This window comes from Apodemus sylvaticus, chromosome 7 (assembly GCF_947179515.1).
Source record: "Apodemus sylvaticus chromosome 7, mApoSyl1.1, whole genome shotgun sequence".
NCBI lineage: Eukaryota > Metazoa > Chordata > Mammalia > Rodentia > Muridae > Apodemus > Apodemus sylvaticus.
In genome coordinates, this window is record NC_067478.1 from 43676640 (window position 1) to 43696350 (window position 19711).

The window sequence follows — 19711 nt, forward strand, 5'->3', positions numbered from 1 at the left end:
GTGTGTGTGTGTGTGTGTATAGGTCTGTACATATTATGTCTGTGTAATATATATATATATATATATATATATATATATATATATATATATATATAATAGTTTATATGTGACCACATATATATATTTATGTGACCAAAAGCTAAAAGCACTTTAAATTTTTACCTGTAAATTTCATTAGGATGTGTGTCCTTCCAAATGTTGTATAAAAATGAGAAATCCTTTTATATAGCAGTATATATTATAGTTATAATTTTGATAACTTTATTTGTGATACTTTGTGTAGAGATTCTGGGGTAAACTGTTCCCCAGAATGGCTTCTTGTCTTTTTCTTTCCTATTTCCAAAAAAACTATTGTTCTTTCTTTTCTTATCATTTTTTAGTTAGTGTTTTAATCATTCGTTTTTTCCCCTAGCAGCTGACATAGATCATCTATTTGGACTTTTTAGAACACAATGAAAATGAAAACACAACATACCCAAATCTATGGGACACAATGAAAGCAGTGCTAAGAGGAAAACTCATAGCCCTGAGTGCCTCCAAAAAGAAAATGGAGAGAGCATACATTACCAACTTAATGACACACCTGAAAGCCCTAGAACAAAAAGAAGCTATTTCACCCAGGAGGAGTAGAAGGCAGGAAATCATCAAACTCAGGGCCGAAATCAATCAAGTAGAAACAAAGAGAACCATACAAAAAATCAACAAAACTAGGAGCTGGTTCTTTGAGAAAATCAACAAGATAGATAAACCCTTAGCCAGACTGACCAAAGGGCACAGGGAAAGTATCCAAATTAACAAACTTAGAAATGAAAAGGGAGACATAACAACGGAAACTGAGGAAATCCAAAAAATCATCAGATCCTACTACAAGAGCCTGTACTCAACACAACTGGAGAATCTGGAGGAAATGGACAATTTCCTTGACAGATACCAAATACCAAAATTAAATCAGGACCAACTAGACCATCTAAACAGTCCCATAAAGCCTAAAGAAATAGAAGGAGTCATAGAAAGTCTTCCAACCAAAAAAAGCACAGGACCAGATGGTTTCAGTGCAGAATTCTACCAGACATTCAAAGAAGAGTTAACACCAATACTCTTCAAACTATTCCACAAAATAGAAACAGAAGGAACACTACCCAATTCCTTCTACGAAGCCACAATTACGCTGATACCAAAGCCACACAAAGATCCAACAAAGAAAGAGAACTTCAGACCAATTTCCCTTATGAACATCGATGCAAAAATACTCAACAAAATTCTTGCCAACCGAATCCAAGAACACATCAAAACGATCATCCACCATGATCAAGTAGGCTTTATCCCGGGAATGCAGGGTTGGTTCAATATACGGAAATCCATCAATACAATCCACTACATAAACAAACTCAAAGAACAAAACCACATGGTCATTTCATTGGATGCTGAAAAAGCATTTGACAAAATTCAGCATCCTTTCATGCTTAAAGTCTTGGAGAGAACAGGAATTCAAGGCCCATACCTAAACATAGTAAAAGCAATATACAGCAAACCGGTAGCCAGCATCAAACTAAATGGAGAGAAACTTGAAGCAATCCCACTGAAATCAGGGACCAGACAAGGCTGCCCCCTTTCTCCTTATCTTTTCAATATTGTACTTGAGGTACTAGCTCGGGCAATTCGACAACATAAGGAGGTCAAAGGGATACAAATTGGAAAGGAGGAAGTCAAACTATCATTATTTGCAGACGACATGATCGTCTACCTAAGTGACCCAAAGAACTCCACTAGAGAGCTCCTACAGCTGATAAACAACTTCAGCAAAGTGGCAGGTTACAAAATCAACTCAAGCAAATCAGTGGCCTTCCTATACTCAAAGGATAAGCAGGCTGAGAAAGAAATTAGGGAAATGACCCCCTTCACAATAGCCACAAACAGTATAAAGTATCTTGGGGTGACTCTTACCAAACATGCGAAAGATCTGTATGGCAAGAACTTCAAGACTCTGAAGAAGGAAATGGAAGAAGACCTCAAAAAATGGGAAAACCTCCCATGCTCATGGATCGGTAGAATCAATATAGTTAAAATGGCCATTTTGCCTAAAGCACTATACAGATTCAATGCAATACCCATCAAAATCCCAACTCAATTCTTCACAGAGTTAGAAAGAGCAATTATCAAATTCATCTGGAACAACAAAAAACCCAGGATAGCTAAAACTATTCTCAGCAACAAAAGAAAATCTGGGGGAATCAGTATCCCTGACCTCAAGCAATACTACAGAGCAATAGTGTTAAAAACTGCATGGTATTGGTACAGTGACAGGCAGGAGGATCAATGGAACAGGATTGAAGATCCAGAAATGAACCCACACACCTATGGCCACTTGATCCTCGACAAAGAGGCTGAAAACATCCAATGGAAAAAAGATAGCCTTTTCAACAAATGGTGCTGGTTCAACTGGAGGTCAGCATGCAGAAGAATGCGAATTGATCCATCCTTGTCTCCTTGTACTAAGCTCAAATCCAAATGGATCAAGGACCTCCACATAAAGCCAGACACTCTGAAGCTAATAGAAAAGAAACTGGGGAAGACCCTTGAGGACATCGGTACAGGGAGAAAGTTTCTGAACAGAACACCAATAGCGTATGCTCTAAGAGCAAGAATTGACAAATGGGACCTCATAAGGTTACAGAGTTTCTGTAAGGCAAAGGACACCATCAAGAGGACAGATCGGCAACCAACAAATTGGGAAAAGATCTTCACCAATCCTACATCAGATAGAGGGCTAATATCCAATATATATAAAGAACTCAAGAAGTTAGACTCCAGAAAACCGAACAACCCTATTAAAAAATGGGGTACAGAGTTAAACAAAGAATTCTCACCTGAAGAACTTCGGATGGCGGAGAAGCATCTTATAAAATGCTCCACTTCATTAGTCATTAGGGAAATGCAAATCAAAACAACCCTAAGATTTCATCTTACACCAGTCAGAATGGCTAAGATTAAAAATTCAGGAGACAGCAGGTGTTGGAGAGGGTGCGGAGAAAGAGGAACACTCCTCCACTGCTGGTGGGGTTGCAAATTGGTACAACCACTCTGGAAAGCAGTCTGGCGGTTCCTCCGAAAACTGGGCACCTCACTTCCAGAAGATCCTGCTATACCACTCCTGGGCATATACCCAGAGGATTCCCCACCATGTAATAAGGATACATGCTCTACTATGTTCATAGCAGCCCTATTTATAATTGCCAGATGCTGGAAAGAACCCAGGTATCCCTCAACAGAAGAGTGGATACAAAAAATGTGGTATATCTACACAATGGAGTACTATTCAGCCATTAGAAACAATGAATTCATGAAATTCTTAGGCAAATGGATGGAGCTAGAGAACATCATACTAAGTGAGGTAACCCAGACTCAAAAGGTGAATCATGGTATGCACTCACTAATAAGTGGTTATTAACCTAGAAAACTGGAATACCCAAAACATAATCCACACATCAAATGAGATACAAGAAGAAAGCAGGAGTGGTCCCTGGTTCTGGAAAGACTCAGTGAAACAGTATTTGGCAAAACCAGAACGGGGAACTGGGAAGGGGTGGGAGGGAGGACAGGGGAAGAGAAGGGGGCTTACGGGACTTTCGGGGAGTGGGGGGGGGGGCTAGAAAAGGGGAAATCATTTGAAATGTAAATAAATTATATCAAATAAAAAAAAAGACAAAAAAAAAAAAATACAGCAACAGGCAGGCTTCCTGGGAGCTAGTGGACTGGGTGGGTTGTCAATGACAGTGACTGCTTCCAGGTAGGAAGATAAGGCTTGTGCCATTAAGCTGGATGATCGCTAGGTACTACAACAAGGGGCACCAAAATCTTCCCAACCCTCCTACTCTCCCTTGGCAATACTCATGGCCACGTCAACTCCCCTCCCCACCTGAATACATACACATTGTATGTGAGTTTTCTTCTAGAAATGTCATTTTTAGCTAATTTCTGGCTCTTCTGTGTCTAGAATTGATGGAACAGGTGTTGTAGTGAACTTTTCTTGTCCTTTGGACTTTCACTGAGTCATACCGTAAATAGCTCCATTATTCCACCACCTGGAGCCCTCTAATGCCCTTACTAACGAACCGCGAGAATGTGCTTATCACATTGTTGTTTGAACAGATGTTCCTCTTCTGCCAGCTCCTCCAGTCAGTGTACTAACTTGCCTCACTAGTCCACTCACAGTGTAGTTTTTTCTTCTACAAATCCTTTCTATGAAGATTGTGTCGTTTCCTTTCACTCTCCTATTATTTGATGCCTGCTTTACATATGCCATCGCTTTGTTCCTTGAATTATTTAACTTAGTCTCAAGACCCAGAATAGCATCCTTATTGCTGGCTAGACTAATTATTTTGGGGCAATTCATTGGTAACATTTATAGTTCTATTTTACTTATTTTAAGATTTTACTCTTTACTTAAATAATATTTTACTTATTCTTTGAAAATTTCCTGGATATATACCATGTATTTGATCATAACCACCCACTCACCCTAAAGTTTCCCAGACACTAAGGCAAGCCCTATTTCAACTGCACATTCTCCTTTTTCCTTTTAAGCTGCCGAATTTAATGTTGTCCTGATGTACTTGGATGTGGGGTCAGATAATTTCTTTGGTACTTGAATATTAAGAGACCTAAATGTAGTTTAAACAAAATTTAAATATTTTATGTTTGCGGATCTTCTTATACTTTTGGTCATAGAATCATTTTCCTTTAAGTTTTTTTAAAATAACAAATAGGCACTGCTTTGATGAATTATTGACTCTACTTTCTCTTATGGAAAAAAATAATCTCAAGTTGCACATTTGAGAAATGGTATTATTAAGCATATCTACTACTTTGAAAGGTAGGGAGTTTTAATTTAGTTTACTTAGATAAAGAAGTTATCTGGGTAAGAACTTAAACATTGACCTCTATTTTATTCCCTTCTTGGCCTGTCTTCAGTTTAGTTTCTTATTCTAGTTCAGCTTTGGTTACTTAGTTAACTTACTTTATTCCTTCCTGTTGAACCATGAAAGTAATAAAAGTTATTTCTTCCCAAAGTATCATTTTGGCCACATGTCTATGTTTTTTAAAGACAAATATATTTTTCATTATTACTTTGTAAATATTCTTTGATTATATGTTTTAGGTTTTTCTGTTTTAGGAAACAGCTTCACTCAACAAAAACAAAATATAAAAGGAAAGAGAAGAGAAGAAAAGAATAAAAGAGAAAAGAAAAGAAGAGAAAAGAAAAGGAAAAAAAAGAAAAGAAAAGAGAAAAATCTTTGAACCAACCCTGCAAAGGGTAGGCTTTTCTGTGGGCACTACAGGGCTTGTTTTGATCTTCCTCACCATCATCAGACCTAAGCAGTGGCACAGGTTTCCCTTTCCTCTGAGGCTCCTCGTCCTTTGCTTCTTAAAAGTAAGAAATATAATTGAGGTTTTCTAGCCTCTCTGTTGGTTTCCTATAATGCAGTATAATATTGCTCTTGAGAAAAGGACATTTTAAACCATTATCCCCAAATGTGTCCGTTTTTGCAAGTTCTCAGCTTTGTTGATTTTGGACCCTAGCAATGCTACCTGCCTGTCCTGGTTCTCAGATCTGTTGATGTTGCACCCTAGCAATGCTAACTTTCCTGGTTTTCAGCTCTATTGATGTTCTACACTAGCAATTCTACCTTTCCTGGTTCTCAGTGCTGCTGGACATTGTGTTTTTGTTTTATCTTTCTTTACACAAGATGTTTAATGTTATTCTTGCATCATTTTGACCATGTTTGTGAGTATAGTCAAAGGAAACTATATTTGTGCTTATCTTACCATGTTTTCAACGAGTCTGAATAGAGACTTTTAAAGTCCTGAATGTATCTTGGTGAATTTGGCTACAAAATAGTGTCATTTGCTCTTATATCATTGTTTATAGAAGGTGAAATATTTTGGATGTACCCTCCAAAAATGAAAGAGTAATTAAATATAAAATGTTTCACCTCTTATTTACATGGTATTAAAAAATGGAGTTACCTATATTAATACTGTGTGTACAGTTATGTATGTGTTCTTTCTTTACTTGAAACAATGTTTTGGAGGTTTGAGAAACATGCTTCCAATAACTACATTTCGAGAACCAAGCAAACTCTACATATTCAGATTGTGTCTACATGGCACAGACTCAACAATTGGACTATAAAATTCTACCTTTCTATGTAGGCCTAAGATTTCAATCAATGATGCTCATTCTACAGCAGCTATACCCTGGGCTTAATGTTTGTAATAACCATTTGCATGAAAAGCTAGGTGACTATCTAGAAATCCAGCTCTTGTGATTAACTTATAACCCAACAAAACCTTTTTCATAAAATGCTTTAAAAATAAAAACAATTAATTCAAGCTCCTATATTTAACTACTAGGAAACTAGAGCGCAGAAGTTTTATGCCGTTTTACAAAAAGTTTACTAGGTTTCCTTACAGGATTCTTTGCTTTCCCTGTGCATTTCCCCCCTTAATGTGACCTCAGAAATGAGCAGTGTACTGGTGATTTTTACATAGTAGAAGATTTTCTTGTGTGTGTGTATTGTTCTGTTAGGTCACTGGTCTATTGTTTGTTCATTTCTTTTCATCATTTTGCCTTTTCAGAAAAATAAAAGAGAGTGTGTATGTGTGTGGAGACATTTCATATCAATCACACTATTCAATTCAAAGGCATAAAGATCTGAATCCCTGGACATTAGTAAGCAATGTGTGAGAACAGCTTGCAATATTTTGAAAACTATAATGTGTCTCTACAATGGTCACTCCTTTGTCCCTTTCAAGAGGGACTATGCCTGTCTTCAGGGTGTGATTTTGGGGACTCATATTTTCCAAAATCTTCTGAGCATGTCTAAGAACTGTAGATCTCAAATATGAACAGCACTGGAATGGAAGAGGGAGAGGGGAAAGCGAGAAGCAAGCAGGCTCATTATGTCAGGGAAGTGAAGTGCCTGGGTGACAGCTGCTTCAAAGGGACTTTGGCAGCTGGTTTCAAAAGCCCAGGAGATTGACTTGTTCCAGATCTTTTTTTCTACCCGACAAAAGTAGTATTAAAATCTATCTGAAGAATAAAAACAATATTTGACCAAATATTGGAAGGAATTTATGATAGAGTTTCTCACAAAAGGTGGAATGAGCAGGCAGTTAAATGTCCAAGGTTTAAATTTCACCTTTAGAAGAGCTGAGGCTGTTAACATTGAAGTTTAACCTTTACAGGATTCTGCTGAAAAGCAGCAGAGAGATAATCTAGAAACATTTCTTTCTTGTGATAGAACTTAACCCAGAGCTAGAAGGGAAACAGATATTTAATTTACCCTTTACACCAACTCTTTAAATATCAAATGTCCCAACCCAGTTTTAAGCAAACATCGGGTAGCTGTTTATATTCTCTTCCCAGGGCTGTGGCTACCACTGTTCTTTCCTGGATACAGGAACATGTCATAGGCCCTGGATGGTAGAAACACAAACGGCAGAAGTGGACAGTGACACTTGGAAGCATGGTGTGGAGTCAACCCTGCCTGTTACTGCTGGTGTGGGGTCAACCCTGCCTGTTGCTGTCCTCTTCTCTGTAGCCTTTTCTACTCTTATCCTCATTTTCTTGTGTTGAGTTGTTTTTGGAACAATTCCTCCCCAAGGGCTCTGTGACAATTCCTTACTGTGAAGGCTTAAGGAAGGGAGGCTGAAAGATTGCTTTCCTTCTTAATTGTCACTGTCCATTTAGGGGTTTAAGTTTGCTTTACAATAAGTGTTGTTGATAGAAATGTTAAACCTACACAGAAAGGTAAATGTTTTGTAGGACAACTGTTGAGACCTTAGTATCTGAAATTACTGCAGACAGGATTCTCAGAGAATCCATAGCCACATGCCCACCCCATTCTGCGTCCAAGCTAATCTTGAGAGTTGCCATCAGCTTTGTTTTAGTTTCTGTGAGTCTTCATGCAATCAGAACACAACAAAATGTTTTTAGACAAAGATGAAAACAATAGGGTCTTGGGCTTTGTAAAACAAATGGGCCATTTCACTGGACATGTTCAATGAATTAAGGAATCCTCTCAGTGGAAGAGATAGCAGGTAGGCCTGTCTTGGTGGTGGCTAATTAGGTGTTCAGTCCCAAAGAACACAACCAAAAGCAGAAGGGAAGACAGACTACTAAAAGGGTTAAAAGCACCAGTGGCTGCCTTTTGCTCCTTATAAATTTAAAATTATAAATTCTTTAAGACCTTATAAAATGTTGAAGTAGCCTGTAGAAAGTTTATATGTTTGGCCAAGGTTTTCTGTGTCACTCGTTGACTGGAAAGGAGGAAAATCTCTTCATTGCAAGAACCTGTTGCCAGTTTAAAGCTCTTTTGTAAAAAAAAAAATGAAGAAAGGTTTACATTAGATTATTGAGTTTTGTTCTGCTTTCTTGCTATTGTTAGCATTGAAAGATGAAATATATAAGACATGGCATTTTCTTATGTTTTCATATCACAAAGGGGGTGCATCTTTACAATCTTGATTTAATTTGATTTTTCCTAACTTTCCTGTTACTGCCAGAAGCTGTTGAAGTGTAGATTTTGCAGTCTTTGAGGATTTTTCTTTCTTTGATTTAAATGCCAAATTACCTGTTTTTAAAGTAACCTGACAAAATAGGTTTCTTCTAGTCTTTCTTTGAAGTTTCTGTAAGCTGGAAGTCTTCTAAAGGTAATTTTAGCAACAGAGTAGATAACACCCCTGTCTGGCCATGCATGTGCCATAAAGGCATAAATGAGTCATACAAATACATTCCATTAGTGACCTTGTCAGAAATTCCATTTTACCACATTCACAAGAAAGCCGTAATTTTAAAATGCCTCAAAATGGCCGCTACCCTCAAAAATGCACCCGGAAGTCACACAGATGCGCAAGATCCGATGCCTACCAAAGGTTTTCCGTGTAGATTTTCAAAGCACATCAAGTGCAATAGCAAAAACAGGCATTTGCTCTGCTGCCAAAACCCTTTTCCAGTAATGCTGAGTGTCCCAGCAGCTATTCTCCAGCTTTAAGCTGCTGCATTTGACTGTTAAATTGACACAGCATTGTTTTCAGAAGCTGGGTCCAGGTCCTTTCTTTCCTGCTAGCCTTTTGAGTGCTCCATTAGTCCATGCCAAAGGCTGTTAAATCTACTGGTCATACCTGCAGGAGTCAGATACAAATCTGTTGTGTCAGCTAGGGCGGATGACCTAGGCCTTAGTCTGTTTTGGAAACCTGCTGATTTAAAATTTAGCACATAAAGACTAGTTGGTGATGATATAAACAAAAGTCAATGCCCAATTCATTGCTCCATCAAAAATTTAATGGATTTTTATAAAACTTTTATTGTACTGTTTTATAAAAACCTTTTATGAATGCGTTACAGTTCTTTATCAGTAGTTTTAGATTATAAAAATTTCATTTTTCAACTGAAAACAAAACCAAATAAAAACCTGCCATAGGGGTTTATGACTATTGGACAGAGGCATGAAGTAATACCAAAACATTTATAAGCCAGATAGAACACTTGGTCCCAGACCCGTGTCTTGTCACTATGTCAATCAGCCCCATGGGTTGTATGCTCAATCTAATGGATTCTACATGCTCGTATTTATAGTTCCTTAGCAGCATGTGAAATTTGTAGGCCCAGACAGAGCAAGGGACATCTCACTTTTCTGATCCCTAGATATTCCCGCTACACACACACATACACACACACACACACACACACACACACACTTGTGTGTGCATAAGCAAACACACATGACATACATCCACACACACAAACACACTGGATCTATTCTGAGCATGCCTAGATATTTGGTAAATATTATTTGGGGGTTTCTAACCATTTAGTTCCCCCAAAAGAGACACAAAACCTTTATATTTATAATAAGCCTTAAAGCATTAGAGCTGGGTAGATATCAACCCTCTGTGCTATTTTGTCTACTTATTTTGTCTATCAATAACCCTGAGATATCACTTGCCATGTTCTGCTTGGGCCAATCCTACTCAAATTGATAGTCCTCATGGCCGTGCACTCAAGATCCATCTACCATATGGTGCCTTCTCTCTTTGCCTCAAACCCCAAGCTCAGGAACCTTCCTTTCTTCTGTCCAGCTATAGACTTTAGTCTTCCCCATTTAACCAATAGTTTTACGTTAGAGAGCAAGGTTTGCACAACAAAAGCTAGTATGTCTTCAGGCATCTAGACCTTGGGATACAGAGTTTAGTATTATATTATATAGCAACAGACCAAACCTCAATACTTATGGATTGTGGCTTCTATGGAACTTTTGTATTTGGGTAGAGGTTGTTTTTGGTCATTAATAAATGAAGTTTTTGAACTTGTTACCAAAATCCCTGGTTTGGTGATCTAGCTTTTTATTTTTCCATATCCTAATGGGATCCATTACTTGAGCTGTGGCAACTCACAGACATAAAAGTATGGGCCAGAGACAGACAGCAGGGAAGAATAGAAAAACATTTCATAATCCCAGGAGCTAAGGGGCAGGACACTGATCCTCCTTACTCTTTTGCAAAGAATGTGAATTAAGCTCTGACTACCTTCAGCCACAATTGAAACAGCCAAGGTTTGCTATGCAATTTTGCCTTTAAATAAGCAAATAGATACCTTAAAGAAAATACTCTTTAGATTGGACATTTTACATAAGTTTATGTTCATGTGAATGCAAATATATACCTCAAAATAAATGCCACCTCCCAACAGAAATGAGTTATGATGTGATGACATATCCATAAGGGCAGACATATATTAAATCAATAAAAACAAAACAAAAATAGGTAAAAAAAATCAAGCCCTCACACCTGAGAAGGAATAGAGATTCTACAACTCAAGGTAGCTGGACTCCAAGGGTGGAGAAGATAGCAGGCTTCATTCCTTCTGTCTCCTCTCAGAGCATGAGCTATGTAGGTACATTGTTTTCCACTCAGAAAACATGGGTGTCGTGGTGTAAGTGAATATAGGTCCAAGTCTAGTGCCTTTGTCAAATTGTCATTTCCATAAATCTATGTATCTTCAGTCTTTCTAAAATAACATGTAGAGTGGTTGTGATTTTTTTTCTTAACAAATTGTTTTGAGAAAACCTCTGTTGTTCCTGTTTAACAATTACTGGTTGTTAATTAAGAGGGGCTTTCATGATGTTCTCATTTTTAATAACTGAGTAGTACTCCACTGTGTAAGTAAACCACTTTTTTCTGTATCCATTCTTTGGTTAAGAACATCTGGGTTTCTTCCAGTTTCTGGCTATTATGAATAAGGCTGCTATGAACATAGTGGAGCATGTACTCTTATGGTGTGGTGGAACATCCTTTGGGTATATGCCCAGGAGCAGTATAGCTGGGATTTTAGGTAAAACTATTTCCAATAAATTTTGCAGGCAAATGGATAGAACTAGCCAGAAATACAGAATACCCATAACACAACCCACAGACTATAAGGAATTTAACAAGAAGGAAGACTCAATTAGGGATACTTAAATCCCACTTAGAAGCAGGAACAAAATAACCATGGGAGACAGAGCAACAGAGGGAACTGAGTGGGAAAAGGGAGGGGGAGAGAAATACGGAAGCGTGATCAGGTATGGAAGAGATGGGAAAGAGGGCCAGTGAGCTTGGAGAAGGAATGGAAATACGCAGCTGAAGGGGGTAGGAGAGGGCTGAATCTCTAGAAATCCCAGAGACCTGGCATAGGAGAGACTCCAAGGACTCAATGTGGGTAGCCTTAGCTGAAATGCCCAATAGTGGGGAGATGGAATCTGAAGAGATGACCGCCACTAATCAGATAGGGCCTGCAGTGGAGGGTTAGGAACACCAGCCCACCTACAAAGCTTGAGACCACAAATTGCTCCTGCCTAAAAGAAATGCAGGGACAAAAATGGAGCAGAGACTGAAGGAAAGGCCATCCAGTGACCCCAACTTGGGATCTATCCCATGGCAAGTACTATGTCGTACCTACAGACAGGAGCCTAGCATGGCTGTCATCTGAGAGGTTCTACCAGCAGCTGACTGAGATAGATAAATACCCACAGCCAAGCATTGGATGGAGGTCAGGAGGACCTCTCTATAGATGACTTAGGAGAATTGAAGGAACTGAAAAGGATATAATTCCCAAAGGAAGTCCAACAGTGCCAACTAACCTGGATCCCTGGGGGTTCCAGGAGACTGAGTTACCAACCAAAAAAAAACCATACACATGCTGGCTTGAGCACCCTATGCTGCCTGACCCCCCAATATATATAGCAGAGAACTGCCTTGTCTGGCCTCAGTGGGCAAGGATGCACCTAATCTTATAGAGATGTGATACATCCCCTGGGGGGAGGGTGATGCTAAGGGGCAGCCTTTCAGAGGTGAAGAAAAAGGGGTATGGAGGAAGAACTCTGTGGGGGGCAGGAGAGGGATAGTATTTGGAATGTAAATAAATAAAATAATTAATTAAAAGTGGGTCCTCCATGGTCATCTTGGAGACCCAGCCAGGGTAACTATTGCTTTTTAAATTCTCTACAAGACACTGCTCTGTGTTTGACAGGGAAGCCTCCATTCAAGTCTTACAACATCCCTGTAAAATAGGTGACATTATTTCTGTTTGATTTGCTGAAAAAAAATGAGTGTCTTAGTGTTTCTCTGATATGAAGAGACATCATGAGCAACACTAATTAAGGAAAGACTTTCATTGAGGCAGACTTTCAGTTCACAGGTTTAGTCCATTGTCATCATGGCAAGAAGCATGGCGGCATGCAGGCAGTGAAGTAGCTTAGAGTTCTATAGCTAGATTGGCAGGCAACAGGAAGAGAGAGTGAAACACTAGACCTGGCTTGAGCTGCTGAGACAACCTCAAACCTCAAAGTCCACCCCCACTGCCTCCAACAAGACCACACCTTCAATAAAGTCACTCTCTATAAGACATGCTCCATTCAGCCCATAACAATGTGACAGTGAGAAAAAAATACTTTCTACATAAGGGAAACAGCTGGAGAGTGGCAGTGCTGAGCTTAATGCCTGTGGCAGTGTGAATAGAGAAAGGCACATGGAGGAACAAAAGGACCCAGGAGGTGGCCCTCTTCTTCTACCAGGAACTTCAATATTGTTTTGAAGCTACCACCACCCTGACCACCACCCTGTTCACACCCTTTATTTGAACTCTGGCTTTAAAGTATACACTTTGCTAAGGGCAATTGAGAGTCCAAGTCAAGACAGAATTGACAGAAACATGATCTTTTATGGATTTAATATTTTGTTCTCAATAACTGACGAATAAACTCTGATTTTTGTTAGAAAACATTTTGTACAATACAAAAATTATTGTTCAGTTAATAATACTCAATTATTATAACTCGGTTTTATTTTTATAAATATATATGTTAATTAAGATATTATTATACCACTTTTCCCATTCTCTTTCTGAAAGCTCTGTAGTCTCTCCCAAGACCCCTACATCCAACATGTCTTCCCTCATCTCAATCTACTTCTTCTTTATTATTATTGATGTAGATCCATACACATATAGACATACAAATATGCGTACCCATACACATACATCTCCAAATATACATTTTTTTTGTTCATCAGACTTACTCTTTCAGAAAATAAGCTTATGACATTTTAGTCAATCCCCCTTCTGTTGACTTTCTTCAAGTTTTCAAGATGCACACAGAGTTCTATTTATGTAGCGTGACAGCACAAGCCAAACCTTTAGAGTAAGGCCCATTTATATATATATATATAAAACCATTAAAATCCTTCCCTTAAGGAGACAAATACAGAGTTACCAGAAAACATTGCTTAGTGAAAAAATATCACATGTGCCATTGAAATTTTCCTAATATTCACCTTTCTTCCTGGAAATAAATTCTAACCTAAAAACATACTCTAGTATTTCATTCTGTTAGTTATTCATTCATGCACACCCCATACTTTCCGAAGTATCAGTAGCAACAGCCTTTATACTTAAGTAAGCTGCCTAGAAATGAATAAATACTCTTCATGAGCAGGGTTTAGCGAAAAAGGCAGCGGGAAGATAGATTCTGCACGCTAATAGGCTTAATGATGACTCCAATGTTTAGATCTGTTGTGAAAGTATTAATTTTAAATGGATTTTGTGCCACTGCTGAAAAAGAGAAGTGTGAAATTAATAAAGAAAAAATGTATTTTGGCCTTGCAGACTAATAGGAAGAATATTTTTATGCCCAATTCATTAAATAGTGAAGTAGTCAAAGGCAGGGACAATGTAGACAACATCTGCTTGAACATTGCACGTTCAACACTGAAACATGGAATTCTTAGCAGATATTAATTGTGAAATTCGTGTAACTGTAGTGTACCTTCCCATTGCCCTTATGTACTACTGAAGGAAGGTCACCTTCAACGGGATGATTCTGTATGATGGCTGTGTTTGACTCGTAATCAGAAAAGTATTTTAGGAGATATACCTTTACACACACACACACACACACACACACACACACACACACACACACACACACGCACACATACACACACACACATTGGGTATATTTTATCTCTTTGCCCACCATCAAATTGATAGACTTTTTCTTTTATTTTTATTATTGCATATATATGTAACAATGTATGCATACATATTTAATATATATGAACACACATTATATATATATACATATATATGTATATATATCCCAATATACATTTCCATAAAACATTAAGTTAGAAATTAAGAACGTTGAAGATTGTGCTTTTAGTATAGTAAGCCCTAAAATTGTCCAAGACAAAGAATTTGTCTTCTATTGAATGTAGTTATCTGTTTTTTACCACCATGCATCATTTCACCATAAGAAAGCACCTATCCTGAGGAAACTGGGAACACTGAGCATTTTATCTCAGAATGCTGTTGTATTTATAGGAAAATTTCAAAGACAGCACAAAGTCTGCATAAGGCTTCCAGCAAATCTCCCTGGTGTTACCATTTAATGTAATGATATTAGATTTCTCAAAACTGATTTAGCATTTAGCGTGACACCATTGATCAAACCACAACCTTCCTGGCTTTGCATTTTTCTTTTCACAAAATCATTCCATTTCAGGATTTAATCCAAACTTAGGCTGGGGAAATCCATGGTTAGTTTTTATAGGCATTTGTATCCTTCAAATTTGTGACAAATTAGTAGTTTTATGATTGGCTTTATTTTGTTGTTCAAGTTTTTTAAATTTTTTATTGTATATTTTCTTTATTTACATTCCAGATGTTATCACTTTTCCCTGTTCTCCCCTGCCCCCTGAAACCTCCTATCCCATCACCCCTCCCTTGCTTCAATGAGGGTATTCCCACAACCACGCATTCACTCCTGCTTCCCTGCCCTCCAATTCCCCTTCAAAGCCTTCAAAGGATGTCCCTGATGCACGACAAGGCCATCCTCTGCTACATATGTAGCTGGAGCCATGGGTTCCTCCATGTGTATGGTGGTTTAGTCCCTGGGAGATATGGAGGGTCTGGTTGGTCGATATTATTGTTCTTCGTATGGGTTTGAAAAGCTACTTCAACTCCTTCAGTCCTTTCTCTAAGTCCTCCATTGGGAACCTATTGGGGACCCCATGCTCAGTCCAATGGTTGGCTGCAAGTATCTGCCTCTGTATTTGTCAGGCTCTTGCAGAGACTCTCAGGAGACAGCTATATCAGGCTCCTGATGCACTTCTTGGCATCCACAATAGTGTCTGGATTTGGTGTGTATATAGGATGGATCCCCAAGTGGGGCACCCTTTCCTTCAATCTCTGCTCCACAATTTGTCTCTGCTCTTGCCCCCATGAGTAATTTGTTCCCCTGGCTAAGAACCAAAGCACCCACACTTTGTTCTTCTTTCTTCTTGAATTTCATGTGGTCTGTAAATTGTATCTTGGGTATTCCAAGCATTTGGGCTAATATTCACTTATCAATGAGTACACACCATGTGTGGTTTTTTGTGATTGGGTTACCTCAATCAGGATGTTATTTGCTAGTTCCATCTATTTGCCTAAGAATTTCATGAATTCATTGTTTTTAATAACTGAGTAGTACTCCATTGTGTAAATGTACCATATTTTCTGTATCAGTTTCTCTGTTGTAGGACATCTGGATTGTTTCCAGCTTCTGACTATATATATATAAGGCTGCTGTAAACATAGTGAAGAATATGTCCTTGTTATATGTTGGAGCATCTTATAGGTATATGCCCAGGAGTGCTATAGCTGGGTCCTTGGGTATAAATATGTTCAATTTTCTGAGGAACCACCAGACTGATTTCCAGAGTGGTTGTACCAGCTTGAAATCCTCCCAACAATGAAGGAATGCTCTTCTTTCTCCACATCCTCACCAGCATCTGCTGTCGCCTGTGTTTTTGATCTTAGCCATTCTGACTGGTGTGAGGTAGAAACTCATGGTTGTTTTGATTTGCATTTCCCTGATGACTAAGGATGTTGAACATTTCTTTGGGTGCTTCTTTGCCATTCGGCATTCTTCAGGTGAGAATTCTTTGTTTACCTCTGTACCCCATTTTATAGGGTTATTTGATTGTCTAGAGTCTAATTTCTTAAGTTCTTTGTATATATTGGATATTACCTCTCTATCAGATGTAGGATTGTTAAAGATCTATTCCCAATCGGTTGTTTGGCGTTTTGTCCTATTGACAGTGTCCTTTGCCTTATACAAGCTTTGCAATTTTATGAGGTTCCATTTGTCAATCCTTGATCTTAGAGCATAAGCCATTGGTATTTTGTTCAAGAAAATTTCCCCTGTGCCCATATGTTCTAGGCTCTTCCCTACTTTCTCCTCTATTAATTTCAGTGTATCTGTTTTTATATGGAGGTCCATGACTAATTTGACTTGAGTTTTGTGTAAGGGGCTAAGAATGGATCTATTTGCATTCTTCTACATGTTGACCTCCATTTGAACCAGGACCATTTGTAGAAAATGCTGTCTTTTTTCCACTATATGGTTTTAGATCCTTTGTCAAAGATCAAGTGGCCATATGTGTGTGGCTTCATTTCTGGGTCTTCAACTTTATTCCATTGATCTACCTGCCTGTTTCTGTACCAATACCATGCAGTTTTATCACTATTGTGCTGTAAAACAGCTTGAGGTCAGGAATGGTGATTCCTCCAGAAATTCTTTTATTGTTGGGAATAGGTGTTTTTTGTTATTCCAAATGAATTTGAGAATTGCTCTTTCTGGCTCTATAAAGAATTAAGTTAGAATTTTGATGGGGATTGTATCGAATCTGTATATTGCTTTTGGTAGGATGACCATTTTTACTATGTTAATCCTGTCAATCCATGAGCATGGGAGATCTTTCCATCTTCTGAGATCTTCGATTTCTTTCTTCAAAAAATTGAAGTTGTTTTCATAAAAATAGTCCATTTGCTTGGTAGGAGTCACATCAAGTATTTTGTACTGTTTGTGACTATTGTGAAGTGTGTCATTTCTCTTATTTCTTCCTCAGCCTCTTTATCCTTTGAGTAGAGGAATGCCACTGATTTCTTTGAGTTAATTTTATATCCAGTCACATTGCTGAAGTTGTTTATCAGCTTTAGGAATTCTCCGGTGGAATTTTTAGAGTCAATTAAATATACTATCATATCATCTGCAAATAGTGATATTTTGACTTCTTCCTTTCCAATTTGTATCCCTTTGACTCCTTTTCTTGTCTAATTGTTCTGGATAGAACTTCAAGTACTATATTGAATAGATATAGAGAGAGGAGACAGCCTTGTCTAGTCCCTGATATTAGTGGGATTACTTCAAGTTTCTCTCTATTTAACTTGATGTTTGCTACTGGTTTTCTATATATTGCCTTTACAATGCTTAGGTATGGGCCTTGACATGACTTTCCAAAACTTTTAACATGAACGGATGCTTAATTTCTTAAATGCTTTTTCAGCATCTAATGAAATGATCATTTGCCTTTTTTCTTTAAGTTTGTTTATATAGTGGATTATGTTGATGGATTTCTGCATATTGAACCATCCCTGCATCCCTGGGATAAAGCCTTCTTGATCATGATGGATGATCTTTTTGATGTGTTCTTGGATTCAGTTTGTGAGACTTTTATTTATCATTTTTACATCAATGTTCATAAGGGAAATTGTTCTGATGTTCTCTTTCTTTGTTGGGGCTTTGTGTGGTTTCAGTATAAATGTAATTGTGGCTTCATTGAATGAATTGGGTAGTGTTCCTTTTGTTTTTGTTTTGTGGAACATTTTGAAGAGTATTGGTATTAGGATTTTTTGAAGGTCTGATAGAATTCTGCAGAAAAAACTTCTGGTCCTAAGCTTTGGGGCGGGGGGCGGTTGGGAGACATTTTTAAAATTTAGATATTTTCTTTGTTTACATTTCAAATGTTATCCCCTTTCCTGGTTTCCCCTCTGCAATATCCTATCCCATCCCTGCCTCTCCCTGATCTCCAACTCACCTACTCCCACTTCTCTGTCCTGGTATTCCCCAATACTAGGTCATTGAGCCTTCTCAGGGACAAGGGCTTCTCCTCCCTTTGATGTTCAACAAGGCCAGAATATGCAGCTGGAACCATGGGTCTCTGCATGTGTGCTCCTTGGTTGGTAGGTTAGTCCTCGGGAGCTCTGAGGGTACTGGTTGGTTCATAATGTTGTTCCTCCTGTGGGGCTGAAAGCACCTTCAGTTTCTGACTCCTATTTCTAGCTCCTCCATTGGGGACCTTGTACTCAGTCTAATGGTTGGCTGGTAGGACCCACCTCTGCCTGTGTCAGGTACTTGCAGAGCCTTTCAGGAGACAGCTATATCAGGCTCCTGTCAGCAAGTGCTTGTTGGCATCCACATTACTGTCTGGGTTTTTTGATAGTATGTGGGATGGATCCCCAGGAGGGGCAGTGTCTGGATGGCCTTTCCTTCAATCCCTGCTCCACACTTAATTTATGTATCTTCTCCCACGGGTATTTTGTTCCCCCTTGTAAGAAGGACCAGAGTATCCATACTTTGGTCTTCCTTCATCTTGAACATAAGCTATTGGTGTTCTATTCAGGAAACATTCCCCTGTGTCCCTGTGCTCGAGGCTCTTCCCCACTTTCTTTTCTATTAGTTTCAGTGTGTGTGGGTCCTTGATCCACTTGAACTTGAGCTTTGTACAAGGAGATAAGAAAGGATCGATTTGTGATTTTGTTGATTCTTTGTATAGTGCTTTTTGTTTCTCCTAGGTTGATTTCTGCCCTGAGATGAATTATTTCCTTCAGTATACTTTTCTTGGGTATATTTGCTTCTTTTTGTTTGAGAGCTTTCAGGTCTGGTATTAAAATCTAGTGTATGCTCTCTCCAGAATCTTTGTGGAGGCACTCAGAACTCTGAGTTTTCCTTTTAACACTGCTTTCATTGTATCCCATAAGTTTGGGTATGTTGTACTTTAATTTTCATTAAATTCTAAGAAGTCTTTAATTTCTTTATTTCTTCCTTGACCAAGTCATCATTGAGTAGATTGTTTTTCAGCTTCCATGTGAATATTGGTTTTGTTGCTATTGAAGACCAGTCTTAATTTATAGTGATCTGATAGGATGCACGAGATTATTTCAATCCTCTTGTATTTGTTGAGACCTGTTTAGTGACTGATTATATAGTCAGTTTTCGAGAAGGTATCATGAGGTGCTGAGAAAAAGGTATATTCTTTTATTTAGGATGAAATATTCTATAGATATCTG